Raw genomic sequence first — 19,622 nt, 5'->3', positions numbered from 1 at the left:
CAACTCAAACAAATGAAACTAATCGAGACAGAATGCTTACCACTAGCGATTACACTGGACAACAAAGAACCAATAGCGACTACTAGCGACACCTTTGCAACACCCGCTACTCCGGCGGGCAACCCCAGGACTGCCTGGTCAGTAACTGGCAGCGTGGTAGTCGACGAAGCCTGTGCGGTTAGCTCGGGGGCTACTCCAGCTTCCGTTGATGACATCCTCTCCGGCACCATATCAACAGATAAATTACCGACATCCGGGTCGGTCACGACTACTTCTTTAGAAGCAGCCTCACCATCACCAAGTGTTGTATCAACAACCTTTTTGAACAAGACAAAGTAGTCACAATGATTGCAAGTTCAAATTCATCAACAACAATTGAGTACACGACTACATACCTTCGTAACCTGAGACTTCTCAGGAGTTGAAGCAAACTTTGCCGCAGACATTTTGCGGATTACTCTGCGTTTCTTCACAGGAGGGGAGGGCTCGTCCTCCGACTCATCAACAACAGTTTCTTCTTCTGACTGCACCAAGTAGCCGGCAAGAACTCGAGACTACACAAACAAGTCGATATTAACAACAAATATCACACAAGTCAAAAAGTACAAGTCAAGGGCCAGAACATACCACTTCTGGCTCATACCAGGCATCATACTGCCGAAGAGCTGCAGGGATCACTGGTACTCCCTAGTAGTTCCTAAAGAACTTGGCCTGCAGCGCCTCTACATCATCATCAGATATATCCTCATCGGACATACGCGATAGATCATTAAGACCCGTGTACTCACTCCTCGAGTGAGCATGTTTCTGAAGCGGCTGGACTCTTCTCTTCAGAAAACTGGCCGCCACGTTAATCCCAGTAAGACTGAGTGCCTTCAACTCGGTAATCTGCTGCATCAAGTGGTTTAGCTCCGAGGTGTCTTCGGGTTCGCTCACCAAGTTTTCTGCATGCTTCGGCACGTGGCCAGTCACCACAGGCAACCGAGGGTCATGGTTCCCGATGTAGAACCACCTTTTCTTCCACTCCCCATGGGAGTCAGTCAAGTTATACTCAATATATGCGCCTGAGTTCCTGAGTTGGAACCCGGCGCATCCAAAGACTTCTGTCCTTTGGGCACTTGGCTGAGGCTTACAACGGAACAACTTCCTAAACAACTCGAGGCTTGGAGGAACTACCAAATAAACTTCGTAGAGGTGTACGAAAATGGACATATGTAGTACACCATTGGGGTTCAAATGGACAAGTTGAAGCTTATAGTACTCGAGGATACCTCTGAAGAAGTCGGAGGTGGGCACTACCAACCCCTTCTCCACATGTGTGAGCATCACGGTCTCGCCTGGATGTTCCTCAAATTGCCACGTATTTCGAAAAGCTAGGCACCCCTCGAGTATTTCCTTCATCTGCAGAAGCTTGGCATCGACTAGCACTTGCACGGCCTCCTCCTTCATCACCGAATGCTGCCACATCACTCCAGGCGGGTGCGACGCAGTTTGATTCGTCAGCCCCACCTTCGGCACCGGCAGCACCAGCTCCTTCCCCTTCTTGGATTTCACCTTGCCCGCCGCTGGAGCCTTGCCCTGGATCTTCTTGGGCTTCTTTCCCATCTTCTTGGTGCGCATCCGATTTCAACCTCAACAAAAGGCACTCACTCTAGAATCTCTCTCAAGGGGGAGCAATGGTGGCGGTGGCACTTGGCAATTGCGACGGCGCAAACACGGAGCAGAGGCGCAGGGAAGGAAGAAAAACAGATCTAATTACAGCAGGGTGTAGACCTAACCGAAAGGGGGTCCTCCAGTTTTATCTCCGCCACCTCCGGATTCCAAGCGTCAGTTACGCAACGGACGGATTTTAAGCGGATTAATTGCCTTAAAACTCCCAACGGCTACTCTTTTCAACAGATTGCTGACCACTTGGAGATCGCCTAAGTGCTCGGGGGCTGCGTGTACCGTACCCGATGGTCAGTTTTTTCTTTTTTCGAGATCTCCAAGGGAAGAACAGGCAAATGGGAAGGATTGACCCTAAGCCTGACTCTTCGACTCAACCTAAGGCTCGGGGGCTACTCCATATGGAGTGCGATTGACATCGCACTACCATATAAAAATTCTTAGAACAGAAACAACTCGAACGAACAAGAAGAGTACCTTCCAGCCACGCGACAGTACTCCAGCACTTCAGTCCACAACCTGTATGACGAACTACTCGGATAGTGCCCGCAGTACCCAAGACTGTGGCGCACGACTACAAAGTACTCTGGGGCTTGTCGGGCATGCATCCCAGGCCCACGAGTAGACCTTGGACGACCCACTAAGGGGCGTACTCGGATTCAATCAAGACAAAGGATAGGTGTATCCCACTCAGACTAGTCAAGTATGTGTATGGAAAACTACTTGGGCCATACCGAGTAGAACTCTATAATAGTACTCGACTAGGACTCAGACTTGTAACCCTACCTTCCCGAGCATATAAGGGCAGGTAGGGACCCCCCCCCCTCAAACATGAACAACTCCAATTCATCCAAGATCAATACAAACCAACATACAGGACGTAGGGTATTACGCGATCTAGCGGCACGAACTTGTCTAAATCGTGTTCCTTGCGTCACCATTGATTCCTTGATTCTCGACGGTCCTTACCGCACAAAAGACCACCTAGGGTATCCCCTAGGCGGGTTGCTGATCTAAAACACCGACAGTCGTGTCTTGAATTCATTTGAGTACCATGTCGCCTAAGTTGAAAGATCGTTCCTTGACATTGCGGTCGTGGTATCGTCTTAACCCGTCAAGGTATCTGGCTGATTGGACTAATGCTGCGCATCTTGTTTCTTCTAGGCTGTCCAGATCCGTGCGTCTCGTTTCTTCTGCCATTTCTTCATCATATTGTTCGACTGAAGGGGATTGCCACATGACGTCCGCAGGTAGTATAGCTTCTGATCCGTATACTAGGAAATAGGGGGAGAGCCCAGTAGTCTTGCATGGTTGGGTTCATAGTCCCCATAGAGCATTAGGTAATTTCTTGAGCCATTTGCCTCCTTTTGTATTGCCGACGTCGTGTAGTCTTTTCTTGAGAGCTTTGAGTATCATGCCATTGGCGCGCTCGACTTGTCCATTGGCTAGTGGGTGAGCAACCGAGATGTAGCAGACGTCAATTCCACTATTCTCGCAGTACTCCCAGAAGTCATGATTGTTGAAGTTGGACCCCAGGTCTGTGATGATTCTGTTTGGAAAGCCGTAACGGTGTACAATTTCATCCAAGAAGTCGAGGACTCGGTCTGCCTTGGGGCAAGTGACTGGTTTGACCTTGATCCATCTGGTGAATTTGTCAATGGCCACGAGTACTTGGTAGAATCCTCCTGGCGCGGTTGGCAATGGTCCTATCATGTCCAGCCCCAAGCAAGTGAAAGGCCATGTTGGAGGTATTGTGACTAGCTTGTAGGCAGGTACATGTTGTTGTTTAGTGAAGAATTGGCAGCCTTGGCATTTTCAAACTAATTGTTTCGCATCTGCCAAGGCCATGGGCCAGTAGAAACCTGCTTGTAAAGCCTTGCCTACTATCATTCGTGAGGATGCATGGTTGCCACAAATTCCTTTGTGAATTTTCTTTTAGGATTTCTTGGCCATCTTCACGGGTAACACACTTCATGAGTACCCCTGATGATGCACTTTTCATGTAGAGCTTGTCTCCGACTAAAATGTAGTTTTTTCCTCGTCGGGAAATTTGCTCGGCTTGATTATTGTCGGATGGTAACTTATGATCTTTGATGTAGTCGATGAAGGGTGTCCTTCAGTCGACTTCTATCATCATGATTTCTCGAGTAACTTCTGTAGTCTTGATCACCAGTGGTGTGACTTGTTCTGGTATGGATTGTTTATGGAGTTCGTGTATGAAAATTCCTGCTGGAACTTCTGCATGAGTTGAGCCCATTGTTGATAATACGTCGGCGGCTACGTTGTTGTCGCGGACGATATGATGGAATTCCAAGCCTAAAAACTTATTTTCCAGTTTGCGAACTTCTTTTGCAGTAGGCGTCCATGTTGTCCTTGTTTCAATCCCATTCATCATTGACTTGGTTTATAACCACTAGTGAGTCGTCGTATACTATTAGTCTATTGATTCCGAGGAAGATTGCAAGATGAAGGTCGTGTAGCAGTGCTTCGTACTCGGCTTCATTGTTTGAGACTTCCCAGAAGATTTGTAGTACGTACTTGAGTTGGTCTCCCTTTGGGAAGATGAGAAGTATGCTTGCACTGGCTCCTTCGAGTTTGAGGGAACCGTTGAAATACATTACCCAGTGCTCTGGCCTCTCGACTGGTGTTGGCACTTGGTTTTCAATCCATTCAGCCATGAAGTCGACCAAAGCTTGAGATTTGATAGCTGTCCTTGGTTTAAAGTTCAAGGTTAAAGCTCTGAGTTGAACTGCCCATTTGGAGATTCTACCCATGGCGTCTCTATTGTGGAGAATTTCACCGAGCGGGAAATCAGTGATGACTGTGATGTGGTGCTCTTGAAAATAATGTCGCAGCTTTCGTGAAGTGAGTAGAATTGCATATAGGATACAGTGGTGCTCTTGAAAATAATGTCGCAGCTTTCGTGAAGTGAGCAGAATTGCATATAGGAGTTTTTGTATCGGCGAGTACCGAGTTTTGGAGTCCGAGAGTACTTCACTAATGAAGTATATAGGTCTTTGGACTTTGTAAACATGGCCTGGCTTAGACCATTCGACTACTATTGCCGTGCTGATGATGTGAGTAGTAGCTGCTATGTATAGGAGCAAGTCCTCGTTTGGGGATGGAGCAGTGAGGATTGGAGGTTTTGACAGGAAGTCTTTGAGTTGTGTTAATGCCTCGTCTGCCTCTTCTGTCCATTTGAACTTGTCCTGTCATTTGAGAAGCTTGAAGAAGGGTAGTCCTCGTTCTCCAAGTCTCGAGATAAATCGATTGAGGGTTGCCATGCAGCCTGTGAGTTTCTGCACATCCTTGATGCTAGCTGGTGCGTGCATGTTTGTGATGGCAGATACTTTCTCTGGGTTGGCCTCAATGCCGCGATGGCTAATGATGAACCCGAGTAGTTTGCTAGAATGTACTCCAAAGATGCATTTGGTAGGATTGAGTTTCCATCGGAAAGCTCGCAAGCTTGAGAAGGTTTCCTCCAAGTTGGTGATTAGGTCCTCCTAGTTTCTTATTTTGATGACTACGTCGTCCACGTAAGCTTCAACATTATGATGTAATTGCTTTTCGAAGCACATCTGTATAGCTCGTTGATAAGTTGCCCCTGCATTTTTTAGTCCAAATGACATTGTTTTGTAGCAGAAGGCCCCAAATGGAGTGATGAAGGTTGTTTTAGCTTGATCTTCTTCTTTAAGGCTTATCTGATGGTAGCCCGAGTAGCAGTCAAGAAAGCATAGCAAATCGCACCCAGCAATAGAGTCGACTACTTGGTCGATCCTGGGTAATCCAAAAGGGTCTTTTGGATAGTGTTTGTTGAGATCCGTGTAATCGACGCACATTCTTCATTCATTGTTTTTCTTACGAACGAGTACAGGATTGGCTAGCCAGTCAGGGTGAAAGACTTCTTTGATGAACCCTACTGCGAGTAGTTTGGCTAGTTCTTTTTTTATTGCTTCTCGTCTATCTTGGGCGAACTTGCGAAGTCACTGTCATTTTGGTGTAGCTTTGGGATCAACATTTAGAGAGTGCTCAATCAGTTCCTTGGGCACACCAGGCATTTCAGATGGTTTCCAAGCAAAGATATCATGGTTAGCCCGAAGAAAATTGATGTGCGCGGTTTCCTATTTAGGATCTAGCCCTGTTCCGATCAGAGTTGTCCTAGAAGAGTCACCCGTATGGAGATCTACTAGCTTGAAGTCCCTCTCGCTTGCTGGTTTCACCTTTGTGGATCCCGACTTGTTTTCTGGGATCTTGACTTCAGTTGGGTGAAGTTTCTTTGAAGCTGTGAAAACTTGTTGCATAGGGCTGGGTGCTTGAGAGGTTGCGGCAATCTCCACGGCCTCGCAGCGTTAGTTCTCCCTTGGGCCCTGGCATTTTGAGTACCAAGTAAATGTAGTGTGGTATGGCCATGAATTTAGCTAGTGCTGGCCTTTCGAGTATGGCGTGGTAAGATGTCTCGAAGTCGGCGACTTCAAATCTGATGTACTCGGTTTGGTAGTGTTCCTTAGTTCCAAAAGTAACTGGTAGGATGACTTGTCCTAGTGGAATAGCTGCGTTTCCTAGTACGATTTCGTAGAAGGGTGAATCTGTTGGAGTGAGCATTTCCGTGACATCGAGGCACATCTTTCTTAGTGTTTTGGTAAAAATGACGTTGAGTCCACTTCCGCCATCAATGAGTACCTTTGTCAGCTTTGATCCTACCACGACGGGGTCAAGTACTAGAGGGAATCAGCCTGGCTCTGAGAATTTTGTCCATTGGTCCTTTCTGCTCAAAGTTATGGGTACTTCTGACCATTTTAGCATGTTGGATCTGTTGGCTCGATGGCCATGATTTCCCTGAGTACGAGTTTCTTGGCCCGCTTGGATGCGGTGCTTGGGATTCCGCCAAAAATGACGTTGACTGTCTTGGAGGCAGTCTGGAAGTCGCCTTCTTCTTCTTCGTCGTTGTGGACTTTGTTCTTGCCCTTATCTTTTTTCTTGTTGTACTCTTCGGGAGGTGGTGGTGCGGGTAAGTCTTACATTACTCTGCGCATGCTGTAGCAGTCTATTGCTGAGTGTTTGCTAGTCGGGTGCCATGGGCACTGTTTTTTTAGTAGTTCGGTGAAGGTTGGCCCTTCATCATTTTTGCGGGATCCCTTTTTCCTAGAGTTAGTCATGGAAGCAATGGTGTTGTCATGTTTCCTTTTACGATTTTGATTACCCGAGAAGTTGTTTCGAGTATCGCTGTGTCGGTTTCTTTCCTGGTCATTGTTGTTGTTGTCGCATCCTCGGTTACGATGAGAGCCGAACCGTTCTCGCTCTTTGTCTTCTTCATCCGCCCACTGTTGTACCATGATTTTGAGGTCTTTGACATTGGTTGGTCGTTGTCTGCCAAAGTCTTGGTATGTTCATCGATCATAGAGTCCATTCTGGAAGCACTCGATGACGTCTGTTTCTGAAATGTCAACTATAGTAGCCTTCTTTTCGAAGAATCGTCGCAAGTAGTCGCGTAATGTTTCACCTTCTTTCTGTTTTACTTGACTTAGGTCAATCTTGTTCCCAGTCTAGCCATGGAGCCGGCATAGTTGTTGGTGAAAGCCTTTGTCAAGTCTGCCCAAGAGTCAATTGATCTAGGCTTGAGTGACTCAAGCCACGTCAAAGGTGCGGGTTCCATGCATATGGGAAAATGGATAACTTTGGTGTCGTTGTTGCCCCCAGCTGCCTGGACTGCCAACGAGTAGCATCATAGCCATTGAATTCGGTCTTGCTTGCCATCATACTTAATGATTCCTGTTGGTTTGAACTTTTCGGGTAATCTTGTCCTTATTACCCGATTTGTGAAAGCAGGACTTAGTGGTTGTAATTGTCAACTTCTCCCTCACGCCGACTGTTGATTATTTCTTGTAGATCGCTGAAATTTGATACTTCATGATTTTTTTGAGTATGGCGAGGACTTTTTGCGGAGTTGGTGCAGCTGACTTCTCCAATGTCTTTTTGTCGTGCTGGAGCGTTGTGTTTACTTCGACCTTGGCTGTGTTGCCTTGGTTGGTTTAGTACTTCATTGTCATTCCTTTGTACTTCATTGAAGTTGTTGTTAACTGCAGCACCTCTACTGCCCTCTTGATGAGCCGTATTGCGGGGAACAGACGGGATTGGAGATTCTTTATCGAGTAGCTTGTAAGCTTGTTCTATGAGTTGTCCAATTAGTCCTTTTCCTCGCTGTGCGAGTTGAGATGTGACTTCGTTGTCTCTGTCTTGAGGTATGAGCGTTGATATAAGGTTGATCAAGGCAATTGCTGCGAGTGGAGTGTTGTATTCTTGAGCCTGTACTGCGTCAAATGCTCTTTCAAGGTTTGTGATGGGAATGTTTGTAGCCAGCATTTGTCGTCGTTCAGCCCGAGTAGTATTGTGCATCCTTCTTTGGTTCCTTTGGTCGAAAGTTTCATCTTGTGGGGCGTTAGCTGTTGACTCATCTTCTGAGACATTGTCGAGTTGTGCTAGTCGCTGGGGGGTTCTCTGTTGGCTAGTACTCGGGTTGTTATATTGAGTAATAACAAAGACTTCTATGTCTGGGTAGTAGCTTCCAGAGCTTGATGTTGCAATTTCTGTGGAACTTTCCTCGCGGCTTGAAGTGAGTGGGAGGCCTTCCTGGTATGGGAGGTTGTCTATATGAGCGATAAGGCGTGACTTGTAGTCGCGGGCGAGGAGGGATGGTCTCATTCCTGGCCAGTGGACGAATCTGCCTTGCGATGTTGAAGTTATTACCAGTCCTTGGGCTGGTCTTGTCAGTGAGATCTCTGGGATGTAGTCCGAGTCGGAGTCATCGTCTTCGTCTTTCCCATGTTCGAGTTGAGTTTGGGTGAGGGAACTTTGGTAGACTTCGGCTGCATTGCGGAGTCCGTATGGGAACCGTTTCTGATTCAAAGTTGATTTGAGAAGTGACTGGGACCGACTAGTCCGAACTGGGGTCGAGTCCAACGCGTAGTCGAACTTGGGGTTGTTGACTTTGAAATTTTGGTTTTTCCTGACCGAATCTTCCGATTTCTTCTCCTGGATGTTGATGATTTCGCGTCAAAACGATCCGGCGCCGTCGGCGATGCAGAGCCAAGATCCAAAAAAGAAAGTCGCACCTGCTTCGATGATGAAGACAGGCTTGATGACGACAGGTGCCATTGAGCTCACGCTGAGAAACTCGACGAGTTCCCCTACCTGGCGCGCCAGCTGTCGGTGTTTTAGACCGTCAACCTGCCTAGGGAGTACCCTAGGTGGTCTTTTATGCGGTAAGGGCCATCGAGAATCAAGGAGTCGATGGTGACGCAAGGAACATGATTTAGACAGGTTCGGGCCGCTAGATCGCGTAATACCCTACGTCCTGTGAGTTTGGTTGTATTGATCTTAGATGAACGGGAGTTGTTGTTTGAGGGGGTCCCTACCCGCCCTTATATACTCGGGAGGGCAGGGTTACAAGTCTAAATCCTAGTCGAGTACAATTACAAAGTTCTACTCGGTGTGGTCCGAGTAGTTTCCTTATGCAAACTTAACTAGTCCGAGTGGGATACGCCTATTGCTGCGTAGCCCCCTTGTCTTGATCGTGTCCGAGTACATCCCTTGGTGGGCCGTCTAGGGCCTACTCGTGGGCCTGGGGTGCATGCCCGACACTAGGTACCCCTACCCTCCTTTATATACTCAAGGGGTGGGATTACTAGTCGGTTACAAGGAAAAGTCCTAGTAGGATTACATGGTATAAGTCCTAGTAGGATTACAGAGGAATCCTAGCAGGAGTCCGTCTACTTCCTTCCTTGCGCGTACTGAGAATCTATCCCTAACAAACCCTCGAGCGCTTCATAGTCAAATGCAGCATTCTTTGAGTACTTTTTAGATCCTCGCCGAGTAGTTTTTGTCTGGCTGAATCTTCAAAGTTCCTCAAAGCTGCCATGAGGCTATGGTGTGCTCAAGCCCTTGATCATCTTAATTTATAATCTTCATCTTTGGAATGTGATATGGAGGGTGGCGGAAGTCGCACTCCATATGGAATAACCCCCGGGCCTTAGGTTGAATCGAAGAATAAGGCTGAGGGTCAATAAAATCTTGAATCTTCTTCTTTCATCTTGTAAAAATCAACTGTTGGGTGTAGCTTATCAGCCCCCGAGCCTTTGAATGACTAATTTAATCAATCCGAGGGTCTAGCGAGCTTTAGTCTTCATGCCAGTCATCATCCAAGTAGTTTTGCAGCTTCCGTCCCTCGAGCTTATGCGCCAGGTGAGCCGTAGAAGCCATGTCGAGTAGTTATTGATGCTTAGTCCCCGAGTTTGAGAGCTAGCAGAGCTACTGGAGGTATTCCGAGTAGTAATTGGCGCTTTAGCCTCGGAGCTTGGAAGCTAGCTGAGCCACTGGTGATATTCCGAGTAGTAATTGGCGCTTAGCCTCCGGGCCTGGGAGCTAGTGGAGCCATTATAGGTACGATGAGCTTCCTAGAGAGTCGTTGCTGAAACTTGACTTGAAAAAGGAAATGCATACATTATGCAGCATATTTGTAGAATTTGGAACTACTGAAATTTATTCAGTGATGAATATAATGTAAATGTTGTGTCATGCTCTTGTTTCGGCCATATTTCTCCTGAGTAGTTAGCCTGTTGCATTTAGACTCTCAGTCCCTGTTTAGCTATTGCCATTGCATGTATGAGATCTTTGTCTCGTGTACGCATACTGGCACTGCTGCTACGGAGACCTCTATCTCACGTCCTAGCGTTTAGGCACGATAGAAGATCCAAGTCTATCATGAATTGAGGTGTGTTCTGCTTGAGTAGATTAGTCACCGCTAAGAGAAGACAATAAAAATAAGTAGTCGACACTGCGACAAAAAGACTATTGTGACTGCGCGTAAGAGTTTTCTGCCCTTCGGCGAGTAGAACGCATAGGATTTGTGCCTCCTTAGAGTGCAGCCGTTGTGAGCCTCTAGTATTCAGTGCATCAAATATGTGGCCATTGCCTCCATAATTCAATGTACCAAACCTGCAGCGGAGCTTCCAAAACTCAATGCACCAAACCTGTGGCCATGGCCTCCATAATTCGATGTACCAAGCCCGTGGCTGTCGGTCAACATGCCCTAGGAATAGTTGACAAAGTGTAGGTCTGGAGGGTAATTCCTGTTGAGAGGCATACACAGATAGGTAGTTGGCGCGTTGCCCTGCATGTGGAAAACAAGCCGGAAAATAATTAAAAAAAAGTGACTTAGCTTGATTCGTGGATGATTGTCGTGAAGCCGCAACTGTTGTTGATGAAGCCAACTAGTCGGGGTCGATTCCGACTAGTTGTTTGATCACGTGGAAGCCGCCCTCGACTAGTTTTCTAGTCGAGATGAGTAGTCAAAGTAGACCGTCCGCGACTAGTTTTCTAGTCGAAACGAGTAGTCGAAGTAGTCCGTCCTCGACTAGTTTTTTAGTCGAGATGAGTAGTCGAAGTAGTCACCAGCGACTTGATTATTTGCCTCAATCTGCGCGTGACTTGATTGATGAGCTGTATGCAGCAGCCTGCGACAAAAACTGACTTGGTCTTCGATTGGAACATGAAGCGCATCAATTATGTCTCGACGCAAATTTGTCTGCTCGGAACTCTGACTCGGTGAGTTGCTTCTTATTGAGTAGATTGATCTTGATGATGAGGTCCTTCAAGCTCGTTCGATGATCTCGACGATCACCCCTAACTGGCGCGCTAGATTTTGGTGTTTTATACCCGGCAACCTACCGAGGGGTATCCCGAGGTAGTAGATTGGTTTGTGGGGGATCACCGAATCTGGAACTTGAAGGTAAAATGAGGACACAAGAAACAGATTTATACAGGTTCGGGCCACCAGAGTAGTGCAATACCCTACGTCCTATTTGGTGGAGTATATTGTGCCCCGCGCTTCGGTGTTGTGTAGCTTGATTGTCGGCTATTCATGATGGTTCTGAGCTTGCCGATCTAAGTACCCCTGCTCTCCTTTATGTACTCAGGGGGTGGGATTACTAGTCAGTTACAATGAGGGGTCCTAGTATGATTACATGGTATAAGTCCTAGCAGGATTACAGAGGAATCCTAGTAGGAGTCCGTCTTCTTCCTTCCTTGCGGGTACTGAGGATCTATCCCTGACACTGGCTAACACACTTGGCTGTCAGATGGGTAGCATGCCTTTCACCTACCTAGGTTTGCCTCTTGGGCTCACAAGACCATCAGTGTACATACCAATTCTAACAAGAATGGAGAAGCATCTTATGGGGATCTCAAGAATGCTTTCTTATGCTGGGCATCTTGTTCTAGTAAACTCGATTTACTCTTCAATGCCCACATTTTATCTCTGCTCTCTAAAGTTACCTATTGAGATCCTTGAACAGATTGACAAATACAGGAAGCACTGTCTGTGGAATGGTGGTGACTTAATGAAGAAAAGGAGGATGTCTTGTAGCTTGGAAACAAGACTGCAATGGTGGTGATTTAGCATGTGTTTGGTTTTCGGACGACGCGGATTGGGTCGAAGCTGACCCCCTTTTGTAGTTGGAGTCGAACCATCTCATGTTTAGATGAGAGGGATGAAGAGGGATGGGGTGGACCCAGTCTTTTGTTTGGTTGAAGGGTTTAAGAGGGATAGGATGGATGATATTTTAACACCGTTAGTAGCGGGTCCCACCTGTCAGCTGCGGGTCCCACATGTCATCCTCATTATTTTTTTACTCCATCTTCTTCCCCAGGTCCTCCCAGCGCCTGGCTCCCCCCACCGCTAGCTCTGCTCCCACAATGCCTGGATCCCCGCGCCAACGGCCTGCTCCCCCGACGCGCCGACCGATCCTCCATCTTCCGCGCCGGTAGCCGCCTCCTACCTCCCTTCCCGCGCCGGCCTCCGCTCCTCCCTCTCCCACGCCGGCCATCGCTCCCTCCATCTCTGTGGTGGAACCACCTAGATTAACCTGACTAAAGTGTACTTAACCTCACCTCAAATGCGAATGGTCACTTTAATCGAATTAAAATGGCAGTCCGTCGGGTTTCACCAGATAAAACCACTTGTCTCGAATCGAAACAAAGCATACTCGCACGAAGGCGAGTCCGAAGATTACAACAATCCAAATAAATTATTACAGGTCCCACATTAAGTTATTACAACTCAAGAGTTCAAGAGCATAAATTAGATTTCAGAGTTCAAAAGCAGCAAAAAAATACCATGGTGAAGCCTGCCATGATATCAAGCACCACGATCCTCGCCGATCGAGGATGGGTCCCACTCGACAGTCCAACCCGCAGGGAGTTAGGATAGCCAAGACACACTGGCAACCAAGTCAACAACAACACCTGAAAAACATAGCCACAAGCAAGGCTGAGTATACTAATACTCAACAAGACTTACCCGTCAGGTGGTATCTACTCCACCGACTCCTAGACATGCAAGGCTTTTTGGCTGAGGGGTTTGTTTTGCCAAATGCTTCTAAAGTAGGTCCTTACTTTCAAGTTTTAGCAACAGGTTCTAGTTGGTTTAACCATTCTAGGTAAGCACCTACTCTAAGCAAACATGTTGAACAAACAATTTAACCAAGCATCAATATTAATCATCATCCTTTGTTCTTCTTCTTAATCAGTGCAGCATAGTGATCAAGCAGCCTCAAGCTGTGAGAGGCAGACGATTCGAATCGAGTTTCTTAACCTTGTAAGATGGACCTAAACCCACGATATATGCTAGTGCCGCGCCAGATTCACATATATCAGCGGTTCCCATCAATTCACGGTGTTTGTCCAGAGCCCACTTCCCTTGGATACAAGGCCCCACCAGTCCCAGAACGACACTGTAGCATGGCTACACTTGTACCCAAATGCTACAACAGGGGAACCTAGTTCCAGAGGGAGCGGGGTAAAGGTCCACATCGGTTCAATCAGGTACTAGGCTTCCCATCCCATACTAGGTATGAGCTTAGTACTTTCAAACACTTGACCACGAACACCATCACGGTTCAACCTTAGCACATTTTTCACTAGATAGACGACGCAATCCACCAATTCAGAACCAATTGGCCGACCCCGCCCGTCATCCTTATGGTTCTAACATAAATAAACATGCAACTCATATAACTCGCAAGTGATAGGAAATCACTCGACTTTTACCATGTACCTATTAAGCATTGCAACTACTCATCTTAACATACTAGTATTCAACACATAGGTAATTAGGACCATGCAACTAGGGTTTCAAGCAACTCCTATGAACTTAATGCACAAACATAACTAGCATAAGTAGTACATAATTTTAGAAAACTGGGTTATGCTCCGGGGCTTGCCTTCTTTCCCTAACTCAGCCTTGGGCTCTTCCAAACTTGGTTCGGGCCTTGATTACGTTCAGCTCAGCAGGAGGGTGTCCTTCTTCGTGTTCCAGGCTGAGCTCATACATTCCGTCGATGAGGTTAGCTTCTACACGAGATGCATATACAAGCTTTCAGTTACATGATTTTATGCATAGGTTTCATCTTGTTAATTATTGCACAAGCACAAGGTGTATTTTGGACCACATTTACCTAGACAAGGTTATAACCATTTCTTTTTTTTAAAGTAAGGTGTGACATGATTAAAACTCGTGCTTTACTTTGATGGTGATTGTGTACACATATAAGATTTTAATAGCTTAGAAATCATAAAAAAAATGTTATGAGTGCAAATGCTCATGAATACATGGAAATAACAGAAACAGTAAGAAATCAATGGTTAACAGAACCATCTAGCCACAAACAAAGCAAAACCGTACAAGAATGACAAGAGAAGCTATTTTGCACGCTAAGCCAAGCAAGCATGAAATGGCAGATTAAAAAAATCATCTTCTAAGAAATGATCATGAAATAAATGGCACTAACAGAAGATAACAATACAAAAACTATGAGAGTTGGATTCATCTCAAAATCAATTTTTAAAGCAGAGATATGAATTAAACAAGATAAACTATCATTAAACACATTAAATCTAGAAAGGCTTGTAAATCAACCATAAAAGTATCAACAGTACCTTACCTAGATTAAACTACCATTAAACACATTAAATCTAGAAAGGCTTGAAAATCAACCATAAAAGTATCAACAGTACCTGACCTAGATTCTATGCAGAACACAAAGGCTAATAGAGGTGGTTTCATCATTTTATCACTTTTCCACTATTTATCATGCAATTAACAATATTAACATAGCAAGTAAGCATTTAAATCTAAAATGGTATGAACATCATGGATTGTACTAACACAAGTTCTGGATCTGAAACATGCATGTTAAAAGGAGGCTAACAAAAGTGGTTTCACCATTTTTAGAGCACTAGGTGATCTATAAAGCATTTAATGGCTTTCACACAAAAGAAATCATACCACAAAGCATAAAACAGAAACATGCCAAAAATCATTTTTGAAATATACTAGACACCACAAGGAATCTAACAAAATAAGAATCACATTTTTAGCATTTTTCTACAAGTTTCTATGCCTTTTCCAAGTTTGCAACATTTTAAATCTAGCAAATAAAACAAAACCGAAACAACTTCGCAATCTGCCCCCTGGAAAAACACAGCTCATCTCACAGATCTACCCTTCCCCTCACAACCAGGCCCCTGCAACTTGCTCCCACACCCCTGGAACAAAACGCACCTAACACTTAAACCCGAAACTTTTTACATGATCCCCTACACTTCTTTCCCCCCAAGCAATCAGGTCCTTCTTCAACCTCCAGACACACAAGCACGGGACAGACAGGCAGGCTTAGCCGGCACATGGACTAGAGCCATTGGCGGTAGGGGTTTAATAGCGGGGTGGCTAGGGAGCGAGGCAGGATGGCGCACGGAGGCCATGGAGTTCAACGGTAGGGCCGAAGATGGGAAAAGGGGCGGCGCACAGGAGCTCCACGAGCGGCGGCACACGGCCGGTGACAAGCGCGGGAACACGCGTGGAAAGTTGCCCCATGAGGAAAACACACGCGAGCACGGGAATCAGGGCCTCACCTAAGCTCCATTTGCACCGTTGGTTGAGGAGCAGGCAGGCAGGAAGATGGGGCGCCACGTTGGGGTAGACGGCGGCGGGTGGAAAGCTTCTGGTGGTTTGGGAAAACTTTGATTGCCGGCAGCTCCGTGGACGGCGCATGGCAAGGAGTGGTTGAGGACAAAGCCAAGGAGTGGAGGAGCTATGGGTGCGAGCTATTGAAGCGAGATGGCCGGAGTTGGGTAGATTTGGCCGACGAATGGGGGTGACTCAGGAACTCAGTTGTGGTTGCAAAGTCCCTGGAGTTTTGGTTTGGGAGCAAAAAGCTTGGAGGAGGGGCTGATTTATGGACAAGGCACGAGGAGATAAGGCTGGGCGTGAAGATAAGGATGCCACGGTGTTGCTGCTCATCCATTGGTGGTGACGGGCGCTGCTGGAGTTTGACGGGTGCCTGGTGCCCATGCTGTTCGGGAGGGGCACTGCCCAATCCATGGCGAGGAGAGGTGTGGGATGCAACAAAAGGCACCTGGGCGAGGTCCGGGCAACCAATCGGTGAGGAGAAGCCCTGCTGGCACGGCCGGAATTGTGCAGTGATGATCCTCGATGTCTGTGTCACAAACCAGGAGCGCACAGGTGTAGGCAAGGGAGGAAGACGGTGACTGACTTGTGGGCCCGCGAGAAAATAAAACGTGTCAACTTTGCTCCCTTATTTGATCCAGCTACACTTGTCCAAAAATTTCCTAAAAATACTCGTTGGAAAGATAAAATCACGAAGAATGCAATGCAACAAAATCACTGCAGGAGTTTTTCTAGTTTTCACGCAATCGATATGAACTCTTAAATGAATTATTGGCACAAGCAAACATCTCTGAAAAATTTGGTAAAAAAATTGTAAAATCATTATAGTGTATCTAGTATTTAAATAAAATAACTGGAGACATAGTTGTATAGTAAAAATTGGGGTTGCTTCACAAACTTGGTTTTTCACAATAAACAACAAATTTCTAGGACCTTAAACAAAGCATGGCCACAATGTTCATTTATGCACAAGTGATGTTCATCATGTCAATGATGCACAAAAGGATGTTCATGATGCTCAATTATGCACAAAGGGTATGCATGATGCTCAAGAGTGCACAATGATGCTTGTGATACATGTCGTGCGAACGTGTCGGGTTCAATGCGTATTCTTTCACCAAGTTTGAACTACGCGGTTGAATTTTCAAAAGTAAAAGTTTGAGAACAAGGTATGTGCTATAACTTTCATAAAGGCCAACAAGGAAAAAGCTTGATGGATTTGGAGATAGGATTGTGGAATCTTTGGTGGGACGTCGGTCAAAGCTATTTTTTTGAATTTGATTGAAATTTGACCGAACTTCTACTCAATTTTGGAACACCTTCTGCTCAAAGTCAGAAGAAGTGCAAATTATGAAGGGTGCTTCTTGGAAAAGATCTGTCATTTTTATATTGGCCAAAACAATTTAAGTTCTTATATAAATTTTGTTTTTTCGCCTCCCAAGTCCATCATCAACAGAAGGGAGTTTTAACGCTTGGTCAAAAATCTAAGGTGTTTTTGGATCTTAACTCTCAGCAATTTGGAATTAGCTTTTATTTGCTTTCTTAATCACCTTATTAATTATTTAATTTAGTCTCTTAATTACTCGGGCTGTCACAATCTCCTCGCGCCGCCGGCCGCTCCTCCCTCTTCCGCACCGCCGCCCACCCCCTCCATCCCTCTCCTGCAACAGGGATCGAGCTCGCCCGGCCAGCCGCAATGGGCCTCGACCTCACCCGGCCGGCGGCGGCAGGGATCAAGCTCGGCCGCTGGAGGCGGAGCTCCCCCTTGGCGCTTGTTCTCATGCAGCTGCGCTCGCCTCCCTCACCCGCGCCTGGATGGAGCAGGACGGCGTCGAAGTGGGTTGAGATGGTCCGCGCGATTTGGGCAGACCATCTCGACCGGATCTGAGGTGAATATTCCTACGTGGGTTGGATCCAACCCACATCCTTTTTGAACCAAACACGGGACAATGTGGATCGAACACGTTCCGACCCACATTAACCCAGTAACCAAACACTACATTAACAAAAAAAAGGAGGATGTCTTGTAGCTTGGAAACAAGCCTGCCAAAGCAAAGAAGAGGGAGGGCTTGGAATAATCAATCTAAGAACTCAAAAGTTGGCACTCTTATTGAAATTTCTGCTCAAATTTATAACAAAGCTGAATTACCATGGGTCCAACTCACTTGGCAATGCCTGTACAGAAATGGAACGCCCACTCATGCTAGGAAACAGGTGGGATCTTCATAGTGGCGAGACATCATGTCCTTGTCTCAAGACTTCTTCGTGATTGCAAGTTGCAATATATGCATCTTCAAGTTCAGTACCAGTCGCTTAGAAAATTGTAGTTGATGATTTATAATTGATTAAACTGGTGGCTGGACGACTTTTTACTTTGCAAATTTCTCAATCATACTAACAATAATTATGTTACTGGCATTTTTTTTATTGAGTTCATTTTGTGTACCAATTTAAAAAGTTAGGAAAAAGTCTAAATTACTAGTATAGACGAAGTTCAGAGTTCAGATAACCCTTAAACTATTTATTATTCACTTTACCCCTAGACTATGCCATTTGGTTCAATTTATTCCCTAACACAATTTGTTTTTTTTTCTCCATACACAGGTGGAGTTTTAAGTTAAAATTTTAGGAGATGATAGAAGACATCATAACACATATTAGAAAAAATCATCATGAACTTTTTATCATTATTTTTATAGTGAACGGTATTTAATAATAATTTTAATTCTTGGGATACAAAACTGTACAGAAAACAATGATGAAAAATTCATAATATATTTTTTTATATACATTGTGGTGTCCGCTTCCACCCTACAAAATTTTAAATTGAAACTCAACTTATGTATGGAGAAATAAAAAAAAGATAAATTGTGTTAAGGAGTAAATTAAACTAAATAGCATAATTTAGTGGATAAATTGAACCAAATAATATTTTTTTTGGGAGGGGTATCCGGACTTTGGCTATATTTGAGGGTAGTAATTTGAACTTTTTCCTTTAAGTTATATGTTACCTTTAAACTCAAAGAAACCATATCTCTTACTTCGTATCTTTCGGAGTTGATGTTATATTATCAACCTAATAGTACTACCAGGGAAAGCCCCGTTAGTACTAGTTCGTAACCTCCTTTAGTACCGGTTGCGAGCGCAACCAGTACTACTAGTTCGGTACTAAAGGGGGGCCTTTTAGTACCGGTTGAAATAACCGGTACTAAAGGGGTATTAAAAGAATTAAAAAAAACTCCCAACCCCCCCGCCGCCCGCCCGCCTCCCTCCCCCTACACCCCCTCCTGCCCGGAACCCGCCTGCCTCCCCCCCTCCGCCGCCCTTGCCGCCCTCCCGCAGCCGGCCTCCCTTCCCCCGCAGCCCGCCCGCCTCCCTCCCCCGCCTGGCACCCGCCGGCCTCCCCCCGCCCCCTCCTGCCCGGCCCCCGCCGCCATCCGCTGCCCTCCCGCCGCTCTTGGCCCCGTCGCCACGGTGTAGAGGGAGAGAGGATAAAGAGAGAGGAAGATAGGGAGGAAGGTAGAGCGAGTGGGAGGAAGATAGGAAGAGGACAGACTACAGAGAGACTGGAGCGGGTGGGAGAGACTGGAGCGGGTGGTGTGAGATATATGGATAAGGCGTGGGGGGACGGTTAGCTCCTTTAGTACCGGTTGGTAGCACTAACCTCCGCACGGGAGAAAGGGTCGCTGCGTTCCTTGAGCTGCCATTGCCACCGTCTAACATGCACCAACACTTGGGTGACCTCATCAAGGCCACGGATCAGAACGGTGCATACGTCACGTTCCAGGTTTTTCCGGCGAGACATTCAGTGCGCACAGATGCATTCTCGCGGCCCGGTCACCGGTCTTCAAGGCCGAGCTCTTCGGCGCGATGAGGGAGAGCAACGCTGCGGGGGATCATTGCATAAGGATCGATGACACACTAGCGCAGGTGTTCA

General features: G+C 46.2%; 1 protein-coding gene and 1 long non-coding RNA gene across 2 annotated transcripts in view; one reads left to right on the top strand and one right to left on the bottom strand.

Moving 5' to 3' along the window:
• LOC101770707 (BTB/POZ and MATH domain-containing protein 2) overlaps positions 1 to 19,622 on the top strand; it is a 111,270-nt gene that overhangs the window by 62,444 nt on the left and 29,204 nt on the right. The gene's annotated exons all lie outside the window — the stretch shown is intronic.
• Positions 13,984 to 15,937, bottom strand: LOC101770272. The gene is made up of 2 exons (XR_001393068.2): positions 15,631 to 15,937; positions 13,984 to 14,070 (listed from the first exon to the last, which is right to left on the bottom strand). It is a non-coding gene; the product is annotated as an uncharacterized LOC101770272 (long non-coding RNA).

The sequence above is a fragment of the Setaria italica genome, chromosome IX (assembly GCF_000263155.2).
Source record: "Setaria italica strain Yugu1 chromosome IX, Setaria_italica_v2.0, whole genome shotgun sequence".
NCBI classification, from domain to species: Eukaryota; Viridiplantae; Streptophyta; class Magnoliopsida; order Poales; family Poaceae; genus Setaria; species Setaria italica.
This window is presented reverse-complemented; position numbering and strand designations above follow the sequence as displayed.